The sequence below is a fragment of the Littorina saxatilis genome, linkage group LG1 (assembly GCF_037325665.1).
Source record: "Littorina saxatilis isolate snail1 linkage group LG1, US_GU_Lsax_2.0, whole genome shotgun sequence".
In the NCBI taxonomy this organism is placed as follows: domain Eukaryota; kingdom Metazoa; phylum Mollusca; class Gastropoda; order Littorinimorpha; family Littorinidae; genus Littorina; species Littorina saxatilis.
This window is the reverse complement of record NC_090245.1, coordinates 109,319,802-109,344,782: the sequence shown is the minus strand read 5'-3', so window position 1 is coordinate 109,344,782 and position 24,981 is coordinate 109,319,802. Positions and strand designations below refer to the sequence as shown.

Genomic DNA, 24,981 nt, shown 5'->3' with positions numbered 1-24,981 from the left:
GATTCTGTCAAAAGTCAGAGAAAATATGTTGACGCTCTTAGACAATCACTTGTGTCCAGTGAGAAGATATGTTGACGCTCTGAGACAATGACTTGTGTCCAGTGAGAAGATACGTTGACGCTCTGAGACAATCACTTGTGTCCAGTGAGAAGATATGTTGACGCTCTGAGACAATCACTTGTGTCCAATGAGAAGATATGTTGACGCTCTGAGACAATCACTTGTGTCCAGTGAGAAGATATGTTGACGCTCTGAGACAATCACTTGTGTCCAGTGAGAAGATATGTTGACGCTCTGAGACAATCACTTGTGTCCAGTGAGAAGATATGTTGACGCTCTGAGACAATCACTTGTGTCCAGTGAGAAGATAATTATGTTGACGCTCTGAGACAATCACTTGTGTCCACGTTTGTAGAGCATGTTCTATACTGGCCGTCATAACAGAACCAGGCAGATTCCCGCTTTGGCTTCACATGTTTTTCACATGTTTTTCACATGTTTTTCACATGTTTTTCACATGTTTGTCATGAGGCTGTTTCTGTTCAAACGAGTTTTACGACTGAAGGACAGTAATTACCCTACCGTATGCAGCACGCACCAGCCACCTTGATGTGACATGACGTGGTGTCTATACAGTGGTACGGAATAAATAGACATAACGAAAGTCAAATTCAGAAATCAAGGTTACCCTCGACAAAACATTAGAACAGTTAAAAGCGAACAAGTTTTGGAAATCAATGAAAAGAATTAAATTTCGCCAAAAAATTATTGCGACAAATTTCGCACTAAAATTAAAGCATTACTTTTCGTGATTTTCCATTCAAACTTTCTATGCCAGTTAAGGCCGTTCAGTTGACTATCTGGATCACCTTCCGAATTACATATTTCGTTTGAAAGGATCAAGTGACCCGGCTGCCCCAATAAGGGTACCCTCAAAATCGACCGGACAAAAAAAGAAGGCAGCAATTAAAAATCGACAAAAAATCAGAATATGCAAAACTTTCCAACTTTTACATGTACGAGAAAATAGTCAACTCAATTATCTACCCAGAACATGCTGTTTTGTTTAGGTAGCTTACGTATTTCGTGTACTAGCCTATACTCGTACTGATGCAGGTGTCGATCGTATGAGCGGTCAAAAACAGGAGTTTTGGCGACAATTTTAAGGGGTATCATGACAAAAAGCACTGTATTTCAGCAATGACCAGTGGATTGCCCTGAAACTTTCAGAATACTGTCCCAATATACTAGACGTAGGGGAAGGGCTCCTAATATGGACCGGCTCCTAATATGGACCACCACCAACTAACGGCGCTAGAGCGCTCAAAAAAGTTTTATTCGCTGTATTCACCCTCTTTGGATAACTTGCACATGTCAAAACAGTTGCAGAAACACAAATCTCAAAACCGTTAAGCTTTTTCTCTTTTTTCACTTTTGGCAGCGTTCACTCTAAATTTGCCGCCTAAAACGGACTCGTTTCTGTCTACAGCCAAAGCTTTTATCAAACAGAAATGGCTATATATGACAGCTAATACCGTATTTGTTACATTTTAGCAGTGTTGACCCCGAGTTTCTACTGCAAACAAAAAATAATAGCAAAATCTCAAAGTATGTGCGAGTCCCCTAATATGGACCACCTCTAACAAATCGAAGAAAATAAAAGCTAAAGGCTATTTTCATTAATTCATTAAGAAGCATGCTGGTAATAACCTATAACTAGCCCTCGAGATTTAAAAAAAAATCAACGAAAAGTCTTCTTTTCGTGGAAGTTGATAATTTCACTTATTTTCACTCTGTTTTTGATAAGCTTCTTTAGTTTCCTGGTGTGCTTCAAATAATGCTCTCATCAACCCGAAACAGATAAATCTAGAGCATATTTTAATTAGGCTGACTTGTACACTAAGTTGTATCATGTTATTTTGAAATATAGGGGGCTTTTTACAGTGATTCGTGAAGACCGCTTCACTGGTCCATATTAGGCGCCCAGGCTCCTAATATGGACCCTTTGTGATTTTTTTCTGTATTTAAGTTTTGCTGAATGTGTATCAAAGTTATTTTACTGTAATTAGGCCTAACGGTTAACCAAAGAAAGAAGGCGGACTACCAAACACAAAATGAAACTTCTTTGCACGAAAACAAGCTAGTTATCAGCAATAAACAAAAAGTGGTCCATATTAGGGGCCCTTCCCCTACTTCGAGTAAAATTTCGGATTGTTACAGACGTTTGTTCAGAAAAAGTCTTAAAAATCATCATAGGATTGTTCACTTGACCCCCCCCCCCCCCCCAAATCATGACTCCGCATATCATTAGACAAATGATATAGATACAGATACAGGTGTAGAAGCGTATAAGCACTGGCGCAAATTTGCTAGCCCTGTAAACGCGCTTAATATTGAGGGCCCCAAAGGGGGGGTATCATCACGATCACGGGAAGGGAAATTTTAGCTTTCACGATCACAGTTACCTTGATTTTTTTTTTCACGATCACGAACACCAGTGGCAAATCACGGTCACGGTAAAAGTTGCATGTACAGAAAGCACGTGTCAAAGTAAACACAACCACACAGTAATTCGCTCCTCTGGATCTATTGTTTATTCAACACAAAGTGAGAACTGTTGCACTTTTTATTATTATTTTTTGAATTCTCTTTCATACACACATAGAAATACATATCATGATTTGTAATCAGTAACAAGAATGTTGTTTTCATTGTTTTCTCTCTCTCTCTCTCTCTCTCTCTCTCTCTCTCTCTCTCTCTCTCTCGCTCTCTCTCTCTCTCTCTCTATTTCGTTATCTCTCTCTCTCTCTCTCTCTCTCTCTCTCTCTCTCTCTCTCTCTCTCTCTCTCTCTCTCTCTCTCTCTCTCTCTCTCTCTCTACACTCATACACATTCAACTCAGACACCCTCACTCACACACATGAATATATACTTGCACAATTTGACATTTCCAGAGCAAAATCTTGAAAACCCATTTTCTCCCCAACTATTGGGTGGATTGAAATTAAAGTACATGAATGTGTGATGGGGGTACACCATCGCCTGGTTTCATGTCCTTGAAAAACAAACAGGAATGCTACAGGCCAAAAATGGTTTTACCTGAAAGAAGCGCGCAGTGCCAGTGGCGAAGCCACAAGCCTGAGCCTGCGAAGCAGGCGAGCCAACTAGGGGGGTCCGGGGGCATGCCCCCCCGGAAATTTTGTCAAAAAACGGTTAAAATCTGTGCAATCTGGTGCATTCTGGGCATCATTTTCCGGGCTGTAATAGTGTTGTGATCTTGTTAAAAATCCCATTTTAGCCTCCCCCCACCACCATTCAACACACCTCCAAACTGGTGAAAACAACACTACTGTGCGCTGGCTTCATTGAGACCGGCGCCTGGTCGCGTTGCGCGATATTCACACGGATCGTTTTTGCGGATATTTTTTAACTTCACCGGAAAAAATTTGACTTTACCGGATTTTGAAAACGGCTTTATCGAATTTCCGTTAATTACCGGAAAAGTAGCATGCCTGACAAAATCCCCAACGAACATGACTTTGATCGTCTTTGACATGAGGATCAAGTGATCCAAACTGGCACGTCTCCCCGCCATTGTTTCTGAATTTAACCCATTGTTGATATTAAAGTTTACAGGCGCTAATATAAATCCAAGCTTAATGCAAAGAAGCGACAATTAGAATCTATGCCAAGCGTGTCCACGTTGCTGGGATGAAAAACACATTTCTAGTTTCGGTTTTGGCTACACGCAGACTCGATCTCGAGCCAGTCGAGGACACACTGAGCGAGTGACAGCCGGACGTGGCAATGTCGACAATGTCAATGATCTCACTCAAACTCAAAGATCTTGAACAAATTTCAAGATCTTTGCCTACATTCAGAACAGTCATAGAGCAACATAGATCAACATACCTTGATATTTCGTCTTCGGAAAGACCGACCCGTAGCCTGACCTTTCCACCAAGGAAGGCATTCTCGCCGCCTGCTTTTGGTCTGGCTTGAATCCACAAAATATAACAGAAGTTCGATGACAGTACCGCTGCACGCCATGTTTGATCTTCGAATTCGAATTTGACTGAATGCACTCAAAACTTTTGCACGAAGCCCTTCCATTGGATGAAGTTTGGAAGACTTTTGCAATTTGCCTTCTGATTGGATCTCTTTTAAAGGGAAGCAATCGCTGTCAAAATCATATTTCTGAATGTGTTGTTGCTTCCCTTCAATCGGAGTTGGCTCCTTGACGAATAGACTAGAGGATCATAGAGTGATACAGCTGTGAAAAATGTACGTTGAAAATAAAATGCTTTGCAATAATGCCCATCACGATCACGAAAACAAATCACGATCACGATCACGAGACTTGATTTTTTTTTCATCACGGATCACGGGCAAAGTCCCATCACGATCACAGAAATGGAAATTTCGGCAATCACGGTCACAGAAAGGTCAAAAAACGCCAATCACGATCACGGTTTTAAACCCTTTGGGGCCCTCAATATTTCTAGGATGAAATTTCACAGCGATACTCCTCAGCCAAGCGTGATCGCAGCATGTTTTAAGATGCACGCAGCGATAAGCGCAATTTTTTTTAACACTTGAGGAAAAAGTTGTTACCATTGTATTTTCGTAGAAATTGAAATGCAGTTAAATTTAAACATCTATTTGAATTGACAAAAAAAGGAAAGATATTGAATTTGATATATTTTATTAAGAAAAGAGTTCTGATTATATGTTCACGTCTTTTATTCAAAAAAACAAAATCGAAAAGAGAAACAAATACTGTCCTGTTAACACACCACCTAGTGGGTTAAGGGTGGACATTTTTCCGATCTACCAGGTCAACGAATGTGCAGACCTGCTAGTGCCTTATCCCCCTTCGTGTGTGCACGCAAGCACAAGACCAAGTGCGCACGGAAAAGATCCTGTAATCCATGTCAGAGTTCGGTGGGTTATAGAAACACGAAAAATACCCAGCATGCTTCCTCCGAAACCGGCGTATGGCTGCCTAAATGGCGGGGTAAAAACGGTCATACACGTAAATGTTGTGGGAGTTTCAGCCCATGAACGAAACAAACACAAATGAACATTATCTAGTTATGAATCCAGTTTGATTTATTTCTGGTTATTAATTTTGAAGTGTTGAGTCCCATTATTACATTTCTTTGTTTTTGTTTTTACTGTAATTGTTTTTCAAATTCCTGTAACCCTAGGTTTAAAAAAAAATTTGAAATATTGCCTTGCCTTGCCTTGCCTTGCCTTGGTGTCAGTGCGATACAGCGTGAACGTTCCATTTTTCTCTCATGTGTTTGAATGACCAGCAAATTTACGTCTGAACTGAACAAGGATAAAAATGTCAGGCTGGGCCTTTTCTCACAATCTGTTCTGGAAACGAACACACACTGACACACACACACACACACACACACACTTACACACACGCACGCACAGACACACACGATCAACGAGAGAAAGAGGGGGGGGGGGGGGGGGGGTCTGATGTTTCCCCGTATTTCGCTCTCTTGCGCATTTTGGAGCCAGAAAATAGTCTTAGAGATTATTGAAGCTGTTTACTCTTTCAGCAAACAATCGACGTAAATGTAATGTGCGCGGGAGCGATGATTCTAATGTAGAACAACGTCATTTTACAGAATGACGTCAAACATTAAAACGCATCATCATCCTTACGTCAAATGATCGCGAGAACTCAAAATGTTCCTTTTGTCTCCAAGGAGACACTTTGACTGACGTCATTCTACACGATTACGTCAAAATGAGTCATTTGGTGATGAAATCGTCTGTTCGACTAGCAGTTTGGTTGTAAATTCTGACAAGAAAGAAATACGTCAAATATCGACTACGTGGCAGTCAACCAATTTCTTGGGTGGTTATCCTGCAGTTCCAAAACATAAAGGAGTCTACAGAAACAAGCAAGTAAGTAATGACGATGTATGGACGTTTCCGCTCAGTTCAAGTGAGAAAGTTCCACTGCAAGTAACGCCGGTCAGACGTCATAATCGGAATGAGGTAAATCCCTGACAAAGACGCGGCTGCCCAGATTTTAAAAAAATGATAGTTTTACAAACAAAATGAATCGACTAACATGATAAAAATGTACGGCATTGCCATTGTAGATGAATATCAGAATAACAAATTGAACGAGAATTCTTCAGAACACAGAGAAAGTCCCTTTTTGGGGGAAAATCTGCTGTTGTGAATAATTTGATCTGATGAACGATAGTTTGAAGATACATTACATCATGGACAGAACCATAGTTAGGAAGTGGAATACATCCAGTCTTACACTTAAACAAAATAGAGAGATCTAGATGTAGCCAAGACGGTTACCTGTACGTGTACCCGTGTAGCAACGACGTCACACGTTCTGGAAATTGTTCCAGATAATTCAGATTCTTAATAACTAGAACTGAAGAACGCGAATCAGACGATCTAATCGCAGAGTCACTTTAATGAAAGAACGCACGTCCAATCTTATATAATTATGATACGTCTCACTGCCAGGCTGTGCTTTGTGCAACACACATGTGCCTGAAATTGAAAGCGACGTAGAATTACTATTATTTGGAAAATTGCACGATTCCCTTTCACTAATTCGTATGCAAAAATGCCTCTCTCTTCGGTGCGAACAAATCCAGCCACATTTAAGGGCACAGTACGCCTCCCGTAAACCATCACAGATACTGTCAGCCTTTTACACACAGTACAAGCACCCTTTCATTTAAACACTCACCGCTTGAGAACATCCAAGGTGCCCTCCGTAAAGAGCGAGCAATGATTATTTTCAAAGAATTCATTTTTGCGTGGTTTATCTTACCCCTGAGCCATCGTGAACCCGTGTGATCCAGTTTCCTTTTTTTCTTCACAATTTAGTCGTCAGTTTGTGATTTCAATGCGACTCGCTGTAAGCTTATCTGTAATAGCACGTTATCATGTACCCCTAAATTTAAACGAAACAAAAGGCTGTGATTCACAAGAACTCTAGCGATGGCTTTTGACTGTTCAGAGGAACTGGCGATAAAGCGTCGTCTGTTATGCCTGTCTTACACTGTGCCGAATATCCTAGCGAATATGAACATGTTGTATTCGGCAAAAAAAGAGACGAATGGACAGGAAACAATATTGAAAATTCGAAGCCTTAGCGATCATTGCGAATGCATACAAATCCAGTACGAATGTCTTGCGGATGTATTACGAACGTTGCGAGTGTTGCGAGTGCTTGCAAACATTTTACGAATAAAGCGATTATGCAATTCGCATTGTTCGTAATACTGCTCTTACACTGTGCCGAATTTCCCTTGCGAATAGAATTCACCAATAATTCGTAATGATCGGGACATGGTCGCAAGACATTCGTAAATGTTCTTAACCATTCGCCACCATTTGTCTTTTGTTGCGAATATTAGCAACATGCTCCTAATATTCGCAAGGAATGTATATTCTTCAGTATTCGCAAGCCATTCGTAATCATCGTATATGTATTCGTAGCGCTCGCAAGGCATTCGCAATGATCAGTACACATTCGCAAGCACTCGCAACTATTCGTAAGACATTTGAAAGAAATGTGTATATGAACATGTTGTATTTGGCAAAAAAAAAGAGACTAATGGACAGGAAAAATATTGACCATTCGAAGCCTTACGAATCCTTGCGAATGTCTTACGAATGGTTGCGAGTGCTTGCGAATGTCTCAGTACTGATCATTGCGAATGCATACGAATCTATATTCGCAAGGATATTCGGCACAGTGTAAGACAGGCATAACGAATGTTTGCGAATGCCTTGTGAGCCTGACGAATACATTGCGATGATTACGAATGTTCCCAAGGATATTCAGCACAGTGTGAGACAGGCATAACGAATGGTTGCGAATGCCTTGCGAGCGTTACGAATACATTGCGATGATTACGAATGTCTTGCGAAATCTTACAAGTACGTTGCAAAAAAGTTAAGAATATGACTTATTTGCGAATATTAGGAACATGTTGCTATGTTCAAAACAAGAGACGAATGGTGGCGAATGGTTAATAACATTTAGGAATGTCTTGCGACCATTTCCCGATCATTGTGAATTATTGGAAAATTCTATTTGCAAGGGCAATTCGGCACAGTGTAAGAGTAGCTTTACGAGAACCACGACCTTGCGTGACCCTGCTTCCGGGCATTTCTTTTTTCAAACTTTCCGAAAACTTCGAATTGTACTGATCTTGTCTTGATGAAAAAAGAATTCTTTTATGATTAAGAATGTTTGTGTAACAAGCAGTCAATTTATTATTTAGATTTTTAAAAGTTAGGTCTTCGCGCCAAAACGCACCACGGTCCGATTTTGTTATCAGACAATCCGTAAAATTATTAAATTGCTCGCTCTTTACGTAGGGCACCTAGGATGTTCCCGTTCGGTGAGCGTTCAAACGGAAGGGTGTTTGTACTGTGTGTAAAAGGCTGACAGTATCTGTGATGGTTTACGGGAGGCGTACTGTGCCCTTAAATGTGGCTGGATTTGTTCGCACCGAAGAGAGAGGCATTTTTGCATACGAATTGGTGAAAGGGAATCGTGCAATTTTCCAAATAATAGTAATTCTACGTCGCTTTCAGTTTCAGGCACATGTGTGTTGCACATGCACAAAGCACAGCCTGACAGTGACGTCACGGGTCCGTGACCACGCCTACCCTCAAAAATGGCATTTTTTGACGGCATGATTCACTTTCAACCGTCGAAACAGTGACTTAAACTGAATGATATTTTGCATTTTTTACACCAAAAAGTTTATTTGGTGTCTTACCTAACAGTTCATACACATTTCATTCAAATCTGTTGCGCTGTCAGGCTGATCTAGCGTGTAAAAGAGAGCGACCACCAAACTGAAAAACAGCAAAAAATCCAGGGTTTTTATGGTGTTTTTGCTGGGTAGCTGCAGTTGATATGCAATAAATCTAAAACTACAAATAGCAGCCTCTCCAAATTTCACAACACGATGACAAAGACCCTCATCTGTATATGTTCCAGTACTTAGAGCAAACAGAACCCGAAGAATGAACGTTGTAACGGTTTTCCGTTAAAATGTGTAAACGTTTGTAACGACCAGGAAACACATGTGACATGCACTTAAAGGTAAGCCTCCCGTAAACCATCACAGATACTGTCAGGCTTTTACACACAGTACAAACACCCTTCCATTTGAACGCTCACCAAACGGGAACATCCTAGGTGCCCTACGTAAAGAGCGAGCAATTTTCAAAGAATTAATTTTGCGGAGAGAGTGTCAGAGACAATCGGACCGTGGTGCGTTTTGGCGCTAGACCTAACTTTTAAAATCTAAATAATAAATTGACAGCTTGTTACACAAACATTCTTAAATCATAAAAGAATTCTTTTTTCACCAAGACAAGATCAGTACAATTCGAAGTTTTGAAAGTTTGAAAAAAGCCCGGAAGCAGGGTCACGCAAGGTCGTGGTTCTCGTAGCAGACGACGGTTTATACCTATCGCCAGTTCCTCTGAACAGTCAAAAGCCATCGCTAGAGTTCTTGTGAACCACAGCCGTTTGTTTCGTGCATAGCCAGCCATAAGTGATGGAACATTGTACGCGGGGTATCTTGACAGGCAGGTTTTTAGAAGAAATAATAATGAAAGTGACCAAAAGGTGGGGTTTTTCAAGCGAGGTGTCCGCAATCTTCATTTATCTACAGCGCTCGATCTTTTCTCTTACGTATTTTGTGTGTGTGTGTGTGTGTGTGTGTGTGTGTGTGTGTGTGTGTGTGTGTATATATATATGTATGTGTGTGTGTGTGTGTGTGTGTGTGTGTATATATATATATATATATATATGTGTGTGTATGTGTATGTGTGTGTGTTTAAGCACGTCTGTTTCAGTGAGTGATTTCTCAGAAAGTCTTGATGTTTTTAGTGCAATTCAGAACTTATGTGAATTAAAAAAAAAATTCAAACCGCCCGGCACTACAAGGCATTTATTCTTGTTTTTATAAGGACATTAAAATGTTTTAGTATTTGAGTCTTGAATGGCGATCTATTTATATCAATGAGCACTGCCTGCAAGTTTAGCAAAAAAACATGCCCCCCAAAAAGCATACTTTATAAACTGAACAGGAAAAGAGCGCATGATTCATAAAAATACACTAAACAAGTCGCGTAAGGCGAAATTACTACATTCAGTCAAGCTGTGGAACTCACAGAATGAAACTGAACGTAGTCCGCCGCTAGTGCAAAAGGCAGTGAAAGTGACGAGCCTGTTTGGCGCGGTAGCGGTTGCGCTGTGCTTCATAGCACGCTTTACTGTACCTCTCTTCGTTTCAACTTTCTGAGCGTGTTTTTAATCCAAACATATCATATCTATATGTTTTTGGAATCAGGAACCGACAAGGAATAAGATGAAAGTGTTTTTAAATTGATTTTGAAAATTTAATTTTGATCATAATTTTTATATTTTTAATTTTCAGAGCTTGTTTTTAATCCAAATATAACATATTTATATGTTTTTGGAATCAGGAAATGATGAAAAATAAGATGAATGTAAATTTGGATCGTTTTATAAATAATTTTTTTTTTTACAATTTTCAGATTTTTAATGACCAAAGTCATTAATTAATTTTTAAGCCACCAAGCTGAAATGCAATACCGAAGTCCGGCCTTCGTCGAAGATTGCTTGGCCAAAATGTCAATCAATTTGATTGAAAAATCAGGGTGTGACAGTGCCGCCTCAACTTTTACAAAAAGCCGGATATGACGTCATCAAAGACATTTATCGAAAAAAAGAAAAAAACGTCCGGGGATATTATTCCCAGGAACTATCATGTAACATTTCATAACGATCGGTCCGGTAGTTTAGTCTGAATCGCTCCACACACACACACACGCACACACACACAGACACACAAACACCACGACCCTCGTCTCGATTCCCCCTCTATGTTAAAACATTTAGTCAAAACTTGACTAAATGTAACAACCAGAGCACACAAGTCTTGAGAGAGCACGGCTTCGTTAACAACAACCAGTCGCGCTACACCGAGCTAGTGACGAAAGACAGCGAAAGCTTTGACCCAGTTTGAACACTGGTTGAGATAAAAAAATAAAAAAATAATAAATAAAAAACGCTCGCGCTGGACCCGAGTACTCTTCAGACTGGCTCGCTCCCCCAGTATGAAAGTTTTTGTCTTGTGCACGTTTAAGACCAAGTGATTGCTCTGTGTGAATTACAGGCATTCCCTTTGCTATATAAGTACATTGCATGCGAGCCGAGGATGTGCGTGGTGACTGGCCTTTCTCTTTTATTTGATCACAGTGAAAAATATACTGCCGACCCTCTTCATAACTGGTGAACTGGTGGCCCACGAAGTTTTTTTTACTGTCCTGGCTCGCGGATTCTTGCATTTATCACGCCCCAGGTAGTTTTACCAAATTCTTTAATGTAAAGTGAAGGTAAAAGACTGAAACATATGTAAACAAAGGAAACCATAAGAAAAAAATACAAATTAATATGATGACTCAAAACACAAAATCGCGACCTCTAAACCACCGCAGTCGCGACCGAGCAACCAACGCTTGGTAGAAAATGGGGTACACAAAAAATCAAATTATTCAAACACACAACGCGCAAAGCCTGGCAAATCGTCTCGCATGAGCTATATTTCTCGTCACTGTGTGACGCGTTCGGCTGTTCTATCAGCTCAATGGCTGCGTGTTGCCCCGCCGGTGTGAACTCCTCCTACGGCCAAGTCGTTTTTGTGGTTTATTTCGCATTTAGGTCCCAGGTAACATTATGAAGTTTTAATACGATCAATCGGACCTATTATCAAGTTAGTGTATCAACTTTTGAACGAACTGCGCCCAGTAGTTTCCCAGCAATAAGCTGTTAAGTCGAGACAGACAGACAGACAGACAGACAGACAGACACACACACAATTAAAGTCTGCTGAGCCCAAGTACTAGCGTACTCGGGGATAAAAATGTGTACACTACACCGGCTGTCACGTGTGGGGCGATCGAGGTCACTGGACCCTGCAATGTTATGTCGATATTCGTTTTGCACGAGAAACAAAATGGCGGCTCAGTTAACACTCGTTATAATATGTGTCTGTGTTTCTGCGTGCGTGCGTGTGTGTCTGTGTGTGTGTGTGTGTGTGTGTGTGCGGCGTTCCATTAGTGTGTGTGTGTGTGTGTGTGCGTGCCATTAGTGTGTGTGTGTGTGTGCGTGTGCGTGTGTGCGTGCATGTGTATATATGTGTGCGTGCGTGCGCGGTGCGTGCGTGCTTGTCCGTATGTGTGTGTGCGGCGTGCATGCGTGTCAATATGTGTGCGTGCGGAGTGCGTGCGTGTCCATATGTGTCCGTGTGTTTGCGTGCGTGTGTGTCTGTGCGGTGTGCGTGCGTGCGTGCGTGCGTGCATATGTGTTTGTGTGTGTGTGTGTAGAAGATAGATTGATTTTCAGAAAACAATATCTATATAGGACAGATTTTCATTAGACTTTACATGTGAATTCTTCCAGATGGTATTGCCATTGTTTTTTTTACATTCAGTCAAGCAATGACTAAATTCTTAACAAGAGCTGGGAGCGAGGTTTGTCTCCTGATGTGTGTGTGTGTGTGTGTGTGTCTCTCTGTCTGTCTCTGTGTGTGTGTGTTTGAAAAGCTTTTCTCAAAAACTACTGGACGGATTGTGATGAAACTTGGTATACAGATATTTCTGAGAGCGTTTGCTTGAACAAAATTCGGTGATTTTGGATAGGGCTATTTGGTGACGTCATATTTGACCGTTTGCAAAAGTTGAGGCTGCACTCTCACGGCAACAGTTTTTCATCAATTTTTTTGAACTTTTCATTACATGATCTTTGACTTAGTCCGGACTTTGGGATTGCATTTCAGCTTGGTACCTTACAAATTCGCTAATGAAACTGAACTCACTCAATATTAGCTGATTTGTTCGATTTCTGAAAAATCTATATTTCAATCACAAAAGTGACATTATTGTATTCTGTGTTGCCTCCTGTATCCGAAACATGGGCTTGAAATGAAGAAAACCGTTAGATAGCAACTTTTTTTTTTATTGTGAGATAAAAACACAAACACATAGTATTCCTCTATTCCTTATCATGTGCTGATTCAAAAAATATATAGTTGTATGGTGTTTGGCGCTCAAAATATGCTTAAAATGAAGAAAATCTTTGAAAAGAAATTATGCTTCATAAAACCTGTGTTGTCTTAACACTGACTTGCTCCATCGGAACACGCAAAAGACGTCATATTGAAAGGCGAGATAATTAGAAGTATTCGACCATTACATGCAGTCGACCCGCAGTGATACAATCAGCCAAGAGTCTGAGGATAACATCTGGAAGAGCTCTCATAATTATAGTAAAGTTTCATGAAGATCGGTCTTATAGGTTTTTTGGGGGGAATCGCTCTACACACACACGCACTTGTTAACCCTTGATTTGTAAAAATGTAAAACATATTTTACAAATTACGTCGAACCTAAAACCGCGATTTGTAAAAATGTAAAAATGTAAAAATATCGCATTCCACAAAGTAATACATGCCTTTTATTATTATTAATATTATTTTGTTGTTTAGAGCCTCTATGCTGGGTTGTGGGGGGTGATTTGGACCCGATAGATAAAATATTACGATTTTTAGCATAACAAAGAAAACAAACCCGAATTTCCCAGCGATGGGACAATAAAGTCATGCAAAAAAACCAACAACAATCTAATAAATCCCTTGACTCCAATCAATCAATCAATATGAAGCTTATATAGCGCGTATTCCGTGGGTACAGTTCTAAGCGCTTGTCGAAGAGTTGTCAACACAGGACTAACAAAGAAACTAAGGACCCCCCCAAAAAATAGTCTGTTCAAGTTACGGTAACCCGACCGACCCTATTTTTTTCGCGCGACCCTAGACTTTTTTTGGGCATTTGGGGAGAAAAAAAAAATCTTTTGTTTTTTTTTCAAAATAACGTAAAAATATGGTTTTTTGGAGAGAAAAAAAATCCCGACCTACCGACCCTATTTTTTGGGCCTATGTTACCGTAAACAGACCTATTTTTTTTTTGGCCTAACATCTACAGACGGACACGAACCCTATCACACACTAGCAAACCCTGATAAACATACAACAAACAACTTAACTTTAACAACAATGTACACATCAATAGCTAGGTCCAAACAAAATAATATTAAGCACAAAGAAAACACCTCTCACAGAGCACAGCACAAGAATGTCTTTTGGGGCACAACACATCACGTCGACCATGAAAGTCGCAGCCAGCTACGGGAAGAACTGAGTCTTCAACCTACTCTTGAACGCGTCAAGAGAGGGGCTCTGGCGAAGCTCAAGCGGCAGGGAGTTCCAGACGGAGGGGCCCGCGGAGGGGAATGCACGCTGACCAGCAGATGCGAGTTTCGAGCGAGGGATGTGAAGGCGGAGTGGGTCAGCAGCAGAACGAAGGGGACGGTCGGAGGGCTTGGTGTACAAGTCCAGGGAGGATTGAAGGTACTCGGGAGCAGAGTCGTTGAGACACTTGTAGACGAGAGTGGACAGTTTGTAGGAGATTCGGGTGTTGACAGGGAGCCAGTGCAAGGAGCGAAGTAGGGGGGTGATGTGGTCTCGCTTCGTCTTCCTCAACGTCAGCCTGGCAGCAGCGTTCTGGACTCGTTGTAGGCCATGAATGGATGAGGTGGGGAGGCCAGCCAGAAGGGAGTTGCAGTAGTCCAGACGACTGAAGATGAGGGAGACAACCAGCTTGACACAGGCGTCGTGGGTGAGGTAGCGACGGATGGAGGCGATGCGTCGTAGGTGGAAAAAGCAGGTCTTGATGATGAAGGAGATGTGTGTCTGCATGGAGAGAGTGGAGTCGAGAAAGACGCCAAGGCTCTTGACAGCAGGGGAGAATGGAACAGTCGCGTCATCCAGCTGGAGGTCGGTCACAGTGAGGGAAGCAATCTTCTGTCGTGTTCCAACGAGATAAGGGCCTCCGTCTTCTCACTGTTCAGCTTCAACTTGTTCTCAGTCATTCAGTTCTTGATGTCAGTGAAACAACTGGAGATGGATCCCAGGAAATGGTCAACGTCCTCCGGCTTGGCGCTGTTCTGGAGCTGCGACTTTGGGCCGGGTAGCGCGACTCTGTTGCTGCTAGCTTTCCACTGGGAGGAAGCGACCCGAATTTCCCAGCGATGGGACAATTAAGTAATGAAAAAAAAAATCTAATAGATCCCTTGACTTTGGGGTAGCGCGACTATGTTGCTGCTAGCTTTCCACTGAGAGGAAGCGACCCGAGTTTCCCTGCGATGGGACAATCAAGTAAATACAAAATATATAAATCAATCTAATAATGAGATCCCTTGACTTTGGGGTAGCGCGACTATGTTGCTGCTAGCTTTCCACTGGGAGGAAGCTATGACGGCTTACTAGTGCCAAAACCTCATAATTGTAATTATCAAGGGAAAATTAGTAATTTTCCCGGAATAATTACTAACTTTCACCTGTTAATTACTCATTATATTTAGTCAAGTTTTGACTAAATATTTTAACATCGAGGGGGAATCGAAACGAGGGTCGTGGTGTATGTGCGTGTGTGTGTCTGTGTGTCTGTGTGTCTGTGTGTGTGTGTGTGTAGAGCGATTCAGACTAAACTACTGGACCGATCTTTATGAAATTTGACATGAGAGTTCCTGGGTATGAAATCCCCGAACGTTTTTTTCATTTTTTTGATAAATGTCTTTGATGACGTCATATCCGGCTTTTCGTGAAAGTTGAGGCGGCACTGTCACGCCCTCATTTTTCAACCAAATTGGTTGAAATTTTGGTCAAGTAATGTTCGACGAAGCCCGGACTTCGGTATTGCATTTCAGCTTGGTGGCTTAAAAATTAATTAATGACTTTGGTCATTAAAAATCTGAAAATTGTAAAAAAAAATAAAAATTATAACACGATCCAAATTTACGTTTATCTTGTTCTCCATCATTTGCTGATTCCAAAACCATATAAATATGTTATATTCGGATTAAAAACAAGCTCTGAAAATTAAATATATAAAAATTATTATCAAATTTTTTTTTTCGAAATCAATTTAAAAACACTTTCATCTTATTCCTTGTCGGTTCCTGATTCCAAAAACATATAGATATGATATGTTTGGATTAAAAACACGCTCAGAAAGTTAAAACAAAGAGAGGTACAGAAAAGCGTGCTATCCTTCTTAGCGCAACTACTACCCCGCTCTTCTTGTCAATTTCACTGCCTTTGCCATGAGCGGTGGACTGACGATGCTACGAGTATACGGTCTTGCTGAAAAATGGCATTGCGTTCAGTTTCATTCTGTGAGTTCGACAGCTACTTGACTAAATATTGTATTTTCGCCTTACGCGACTTGTTTTTTAGTTTTGGCTCACTTCCTGACGGATTGCTAGTGCCAAAACTAAAAATTAGTAATTTTCCCGTGAAAATGAGTAACTAGCATGTGAAAACAGTAACTGACAGCGTTAATTAGTAATTATCACGTGATAATGGGTAACCCCAGGTTTTGGCACTAGTAAGCCGTCACAGGGCTTACTAGTGCCAAAACCTCATAATTGTAATTATCAAGGGAAAATTACTAATTTTCCCTTGATAATTACCATTTTCACGTGTTAATTACTAATTTTCCCGGGAAAATTACTAACTTTCACCTGTTAATTACTAATTTTTAGTTTTGGCTCACTTCCTGACGGATTGCTAGTGCCAAAACTAAAAATTAGTCATTTTCCCGTGAAAATTACTAATTATCCCGTGAAAATGAGTAACTAACGAGTGAAAACAGTAACTGACAGCGTTAATTAGTAATTATCACGTGATAATGGGTAACCCCAGGTTTTGGCACTAGTAAGCCGTCATAGGAAGCGACCCGAATTCTCCTGCGTCAGTACATAACTACGTGATACCGAGACGACGCTGTCTCAGTCCCGGCGACGGGTTTAGGTCAGCCAGGACTCAGTAACGGTGAAGACTTATTTTGTTGTTCAGTTTTTACATTTAGTCAAGTTTTGACTAAATGTTTTAACATATAGGGGGAATCGAGACGAGGGTCGTGGTGTATGTGTGTGTGTGTATGTGTGTGTGTGTGTGTGTGTGTGTGTCTGTCTGTGCGTGTGTGTGTGTGTAGAGCGATTCAGACCAAACTACTGGACCGATTTTTATGAAATTTTACATGAGAGTTCCTGGGTATGATATCCCCGGACGTTTTTTTCTTTTTTTCGATAAATACCTTTGATGACGTCATATCCGGCTTTTTGTAAAAGTTGAGGCGGCACTGTCACACCCTGATTTTTCAATCAAATTGATTGAAATTTTGGCCAAGCAATCTTCGACAAAGGCCGGACTTTGGTATTGCATTTCAGCTTGGTGGCTTAAAAATTAATAAATGACTTTGGTCATTAAAAATCTGAAAATTGTAAGAAAAATATTTTTTTTATAAAACGATCCAAATTTACGTTCATCTTATTTTTCATCATTTTCTGATTCCAAAAACATATAAATATGTTATATTTGGATTAAAAACAAGCTCTGAAAATTAAAAATATAAAAATTATGATTAAAATTAAATTTTCGAAATCAATTTAAAAACAATTTCATCTTATTCCTTGTCGGCTCCTGATTCCAAAAACATATAGATAAGATATGTTTGGATTAAAAACACGCTCAGAAAGTTAAAACGAAGAGAGGTACAGAAAAGCGTGCTATCCTTCTCAGCGCAACTACTACCCCGCTCTTCTTGTCAATTTCACTGCCTTTGCCACGAGCGGTGGACTGACGATGCTACAAGTATACGGTCTTGCTGAAAAATTGCATTGCGTTCAGTTTCATTCTGTGAGTTCGATAGCTTGACTAAATGTTGTATTTTCGCCTTACGCGACTTGTTATGTTCATTAGGCCGACAGCTTGACGAAATATTTTCTGAAATCCGTCTTTCATGTCTCAGTATTGTTGCCCGTTAATTTTCTTGCGAAACGAGTTTCGTCCGTTTTGAACTCGACCTTCAGTTCCAATATTGTTGGTGCCACCACGGGCTTGCAAGCCGTGATGAAACGAATCGGAATTTCGCACACTTCCACGGTGTGACTGTGAAACCTGCTAATGCATGTGAGCAGCTGTCGGTTCCCCATCTAAACCATACATGTGTTCTCTTAATCGAGTTGATTCACCAGAGTGTCCTTTACAGTGGCTAATCTAGGTGTATCAGTTTACTTGTCTCGACGAACAAACTTGATCCAGTGATCCGCGGTTGGACTTTCGTGACAGGTTTCGCTGTAGTCGAGTGCGCGCTCAAGGGAAGCAACTCGTTTGTTTTCTAGCACATCGACCAAAGATGGCGACGATCTTGGCCTCAGACGAAGAGAAATGGTGAGCTTGCGAATGCTATGTTTACAGCTTTGATATTGCAGAACATACCATATGCTGCACACATAAGAAGAGCAGGTGTACTGTGCATTGCCGGTTGCTATGTGTTTAGAAAAGCCTTTATCTAGTGCGCTGTTGTGGTCACTAGCTGTGGAGGCAGCGAATCTTTGTTGACTCTTCTTCTTGGTTCTGATGGACTTTTCCGAGTTTCGAATGCAGTTTGAATCATTTCAATTTAGAAACAGCCTTTAAAATCGAACTCATTGATCAGGTTAAACGTTTAATGTTTGATGATTCCTGAGATAAAACCGTAGCAGATCCAATATCAGTGCTGTGCAGTGTGTGGTTCACTATGCTCCATTTGTTTACACCGTGCTGGGAACGAGTTTACCAACGGGAAAGTCCCGTTTCAGTCATAAGCTTAGTTCACGGGTAGTTACGCGTAATACCCCTGTTCTCGTGTGCTGTTGAAATTGCATGGTATCTGTGACCATACTTGGTTTATGCAACTATATGTTCAGCAGTTTCAGTTTCAGAATCAAACTGACTTGAGATTCATGCACATTTACTGCTTTTTGTTTTGTTTTGACTGAAACTAATTATTTTGAACATTGTTTGCATTTACATCTTATGTGATGTTGTGATTTGTATCATCTACCCATTAATTGAAATGTAAGCCAGTTCATTACTAGATCATGCTTTCTTAACTTTGCTATATGTTGTAGTAATAGTGCAGAGCTGGAAACAATCCAAATGACACATGAATTGTATGACTTTTCTGTTTAATACATATTTTGTACGTAAAACCATAGACATGTATGACAGTTTATGTATCCTAAATATAGATTTTTGGTTGAACAAAGAAGAGACTGCCATTGGAGAGAACTGCCATTGACAATTTAGTTTTCAAAAGGAACTTTTGCAAAAGTCACACGTTTAACTGTAACTGTAACTGAAATTCTCATAATTTGTCAGTTAAATCAGAGACATTAAATTTGGTTTGAGTATTTGAACCAAAATGAATAAATCTGTCAGTTTGAAACTGATTTGGTTCTCTCTGGTCTTTTATTCACTTCTGCACACAATGTCATTTCAGTTGATCAATAGGAGTATTACTATTATGTCAAACAGCCAAGACATGAACTGAAAGTGAAATGACAGGTTTGAGGTGCATGGGCACTTATACAGAAAGATTTAGTTTTCAAGATTGTATTTCTGTTCGACTGGCCAGGGTATTCAGATGTCTTTGAAGCTACTGCTCGAAACCCCATACTCTGCCAGGGTGTGATGTCGTCAAAACATGACCTAAGTCTGGTTGACCCTTGTCAAATTTTAAGGTCACAGTGGGGTCATGTGTGGATAAAGAAATGTAAATTTTGAGTTTTCTCAGATGTTTTCTTCACTGAAGATTTGAAACTTGGCTAAACTTAATAGCCTTGGATAAACCTCAACATGGTTTAAATTTGATTCACTTTCATTTTCATATTTATCATTTTCAATACTTAATTATCCGATTGATATTAAATTTGAGTCGCTTCTTCCCAGTGGAGAACTAGCATCCGCAAGTCACACTACAAGTCACACTACAAGTCACACTACAAGTCACACTACAAGTCACACTACAAGTCACACTACAAGTCACACTACAAGTCACACTACAAGTCACACTACAAGTCACACTACAAGTCACACCACAAGTCACACTACAAGTCACACTACAAGTCACACTACAAGTCACACTACAAGTCACACTACTCAGATGTGTGTCTGTGTAATCAGTCACCTGTACTTCTGGCAGAATGATTAAGGTCTTTTACGTGCCACTGCAATGACACGGGGGTGGGACGTTGATACCGTCCCTGAGTTTTCACATAAAGATGACTGATGAGCCGTTTCCGCCCCGGCCCAGATTCAAACCCATGACCTGAGGATCATACTTCATAACGCTCTACGTACCAACTGAGCTACCCGGCCCCTTAACATTTTTGACTCACATGCGAAGCAAAAGTGAGTCTATGTACTCACCCGAGTCGTCCGTCCGTCCGTCCGTCCGGAAAACTTTAACGTTGCATATTTCTTGGACACTATTCAGTCTATCAGTACCAAATTTGGCAAGATGGTGTATGATGACAAGGCCCCAAAAAACATACATAGCATCTTGACCTTGCTTCAAGGTCAAGTTCGCAGGGGCCATAAATGTTGCCTAAAAAACAGCTATTTTTCACATTTTTCCCATTTTCTCTGAAGTTTTTGAGATTGAATACCTCACCTATATATGATATATTGGGCAAAGTAAGCCCCATCTTTTGATACCAGTTTGGTTTACCTTGCTTCAAGGTCAAGGTCACAGGAGCTCTTCAAAGTTGGATTGTATACATATTTTGAAGTGACCTTGACCCTGAACTATGGAAGATAACTGTTTCAAACTTAAAAATTATGTGGGGCACATGTTATGCTTTCATCATGAGACACATTTGGTCACATATGATCAAGGTCAAGGTCACTTTGACCCTTATGAAATGTGACCAAAATAAGGTAGTGAACCACTAAAAGTGACCATATCTCATGGTAGAAAGAGCCAATAAGCACCATTGTACTTCCTATGTCTTGAATTAACAGCTTTGTGTTGCATGACCTTGGATGACCTTGACCTTGGGTCAAGGTCACATGTATTTTGGTAGGAAAAATGTGTAAAGCATGTGAGTCGTATGGGCTTTGCCCTTCTTGTTATTTTTATTTTGCTTTATTCCCTGGGACTAGCAAAATCACCTGATGCAGTTCCTGGTAGAAAGAGATCACGCAAAATGGTATGCCATGCAAACGGCTGGCATAAAGAAGTTGCTGAGTTCAGGTTCAGGTTGATAACATTGAAGTGAATCTAAGGTGCCGCAATTATAGAACATGTTCACACTGGCATCAGAATTAGACCCCTTCTGTCTAACTGAGCCATGCACCCAGGGGGTTATGGGTAAGGGTCAAAATTAGACCCCTTCTGTCTAACTGAGCCATGCACCCAGGGGGTTATGGGGAAGGGTCAGAATTAGACCCCTTCTGTCTAACTGAGCCATGCACCCAGGGGGTTATGGGTAAGGGTCAGAATTAGACCCCTTCTGTCTAACAGTAACTGAGCCATGCACCCAGGGGGTTATGGGAAAGGGTCAGAATTAGACCCCTTCTGTCTAACTGAGCCATGCACCCAGGGGGTTATGGGTAAGGGTCAGAGTTAGACCCCTTCTGTCTAACTGAGACATGCACCCTGGGGGTTAAGGGAAAGGGTCAGAATTAGACCCCTTCTGTCTAACTGAGCAGTGCACACAGGGGGTTATGGGAAAGGGTCAGAATTAGACCCCTTCTGTCTAACTGAGCCATGTACCTAGGGGGTTATGGGTAAGGGTCAGAATTAGACCCCTTCTGTCTAACTGAGCCATGCACCCAGGGGGTTAAGGGAAAGGGTCAGAATTAGACCCCTTCTGTCTAACTGAGCCGTGCACCCAGGGAAGGGTCAGAATTAGACCCCTTCTGTCTAACTGAGCAATGCACACAGGGGGTTATGGGAAAGGGTCAGAATTAGACCCCTTCTGTCTAACTGAGCCATGTACCTAGGGGGTTATGGGAAAGGGTCAGAATTAGACCCCTTCTGTCTAACTGAGCCATGCACCCAGGGGGTTAAGGGAAAGGGTCAGAATTAGACCCCTTCTGTCTAACTGAGCAATGCACCCAGGGAAGGGTCAGAATTAGACCCCTTCTGTCTAACTGAGCCGTGCACCCAGGGGGTTATGGGTAAGGGTCAGAATTAGACCCCTTCTGTCTAACTGAGCCGTGCATCCAGGGAAGGGTCAGAATTAGACCCCTTCTGTCTAACTGAGCCATGCACCTAGGGGGTTATGGGTAAGGGTCAGAATTAGACACCTTCTGTCTAACTGAACCATGCACCCTGGGGGTTAAGGGAAAGGGTCAGAATTAGACCCCTTCTGTGTAACTGAGCCGTGCACCCAGGGAAGGGTCAGAATTAGACCCCTTCTGTCTAACTGAGCAATGCACACAGGGGGTTATGGGAAAGGGTCAGAATTAGACCCCTTCTGTCTAACTGAGCCATGTACCTAGGGGGTTATGGGAAAGGGTCAGAATTAGACCCCTTCTCTCTAACTGAGCCATGCACCCAGGGGGTTATGGGAAAGGGTCAGAATTAGACCCCTTCTGTCTAACTGAGCCATGCACCCAGGGGGTTAAGGGAAAGGGTCAAAATTAGACCCCTTCTGTCTAACTGAGCAATGCACCCCGGGAAGGGTCAGAATTAGACCCCTTCTGTCTAACTGAGCCGTGCACCCAGGGGGTTATGGGTAAGGATCAGAATTAGACCCCTTCTGTCTAACTGAGCCGTGCATCCAGGGAAGGGTCAGAATTAGACCCCTTCTGTCTAACTGAGCCATGCACCTAGGGGGTTATGGGTAAGGGTCAGAATTAGACCCCTTCTGTCTAACTGAGCCGTGCACCCAGGGGGTTAAGGGAAAGGGTCAGAATTAGACCCCTTCTGTCTAACTGAGCCATGCACCTAGGGGTTTTTGGGTAAGGGTCAGAATTAGACCCCTTCTGTCTAGGCTGTGGCTACATCCACGGGTCCGTGCCTCGAGTCCCCCATGCTAAATCCACGTCACTGACAAGGGACGCTACTCTTGCCCAATAGTTTCCTGCTTTCGGTTCGGCACTTAACAGACATGACTAGGACGTCAGCTGTAAAATATCAATGTCATAATTCCATGTTTAGACTTTATGAGCAGTATACAGCGTTCTCTGTGGTGACATTGCAACATTGCAGGCGCACCCCCCCCCCCCTCTTAATACGAACCTCACCTGAACTTGCATGTTTATTCGGGATTTGCACTTTCCTAGTTTGCGGTGATTTTTGATGCAGTGTGAAGCATGTGTCGATTGTTCAAATGTTTAAGTGAATGTTGTCAACGTGTGGACTAAAGCTACCAACCGGAAGATGAAGAATGATGTATTGGTCTTCCCTATTCGCTAGATTGGTGCTGAGGGGCTGAACTCCGTAAGTCACAACTGTCCACAGTACTCCCATGATTTTGAATTCACCATTTTTTGGTTTCGCCAACACAAATTGATTCTTCCTCCTCCTCCATCTCAACAATATGGCGCCAAGAGTCCCGAGTGCCAAAGCGAGGCTTCGACTGCCGAATGATTCCGAACGATTCTGCGGAAATGACGTCACTGACGTGGATATAGCATGGGGGACTAAAGGCACGGACCCGTGGATATAGTCACTACCTTCTGTCTAACTGAGCCGTGCACCCAGGGGGTTATGGGGAAGGGTCAGAATTAGACCCCACACTGTGGGATACCAGGAAATGAAAGGGCAGATGAGCTGGCAAAAGGAGCCGTGGAAGACCAACCTGAAAACAGTGTCAGCTTTAGTGAGCAGAAGACAATCATCAAGGCATTGATGAGGCCAAGGACAAACAGAGATGACTACCACACAATGTCCAGAGAGCAGCAAGTCAACCTCATCAGGCTGCGTACTGGCCACAACAGGCTCAATGCTCACATGAACCGAAAGTTCAAGCTGGCGCCATCACCAACCTGTGCCTGCGGTCAAGAGGACCAAACAGCGGAACACATCTTACAGCGATGTCCCTTACTAGATGAGGAACGAAAAGAAGTGTGGCCGTCACCAACTCCCTTGCAGACCAAACTATACGGCAGTCGACAGGAGTTGGAGAAAACGACAACATTTATCACCAGTGCTGGACTGATTGTGTAACCTCTGCGAACGCCAAGAAGAAGAAGAGACCCCTTCTGTCTAACTGAGCCATGCACCCAGGGGGTTATGGGGAAGGGTCAGAATTAGACCCCTTCTGTCTAACTGAGCCATGCACCCAGGGGGTTAAGGGGAAGGGTCAGAATTAGACCCCTTCTGTCTAACTGAGCCATGCACCCAGGGGGTTAAGGGGAAGGGTCAGAATTAGACCCCTTCTGTCTAACTGAGCCATGCACCCAGGGGGTTAAGGGGAAGGGTCAGAATTAGACCCCTTCTGTCTAACTGAGCCATGCACCCAGGGGGTTAAGGGGAAGGGTCAGAATTAGACCCCTTCTGTCTAACTGAGCAATGCACCTTGGGGGTTAAGGGAAAGGGTCAGAATTAGACCCCTTATGTCTAACTGAGCAGTGCACCCAGGGAAGGGTCAGAATCAGACCCCTTCTGTCTAATTGGGCCGTGCACCCAGGGAAGGGTCAGAATTAGACCCCTTCTGTGTAACTGAGCCGTGCACCCAGGGAAGGGTCAGAATTAGACCCCTTCTGTGTAACTGAGCCGTGCACCCAGGGAAGGGTCAGAATTAGACCCCTTCTGTCTAACTGGGCCGTGCACCCAGGGAAGGGTCAGAATTAGACCCCTTCTGTGTAACTGAGCCGTGCACCCAGGGAAGGGTCAGAATTAAACCCCTTCTGTCTAAATGAGCCGTGCACCCAGGGAAGGGTCAGAATTAGACCCCTTCTGTCTAACTGAGCCGTGCACCCAGGGAAGGGTCAGAATTAGACCCCTTCTGTCTAACTGAGCCGTG

General features: G+C 42.1%; 1 protein-coding gene across 2 annotated transcripts in view; it reads left to right on the top strand.

Annotated features, from left to right (window-relative positions):
- The first annotated feature begins 5,795 nt into the window (after nt 1-5,795).
- Nucleotides 5,796-24,981, top strand: part of LOC138949734 (uncharacterized) — a 91,191-nt gene continuing 72,005 nt past the window's right edge. The window contains exon 1 of one of the 2 annotated variants that reach the window (XM_070321559.1): nt 5,796-5,930. The gene's annotated coding sequence lies outside the window, so the exon portion shown is untranslated. Of the gene's footprint in view, nt 5,931-18,360; nt 18,410-24,981 lie in introns of those variants that run through there. The other variant, XM_070321550.1, reaches the window with a different exon arrangement.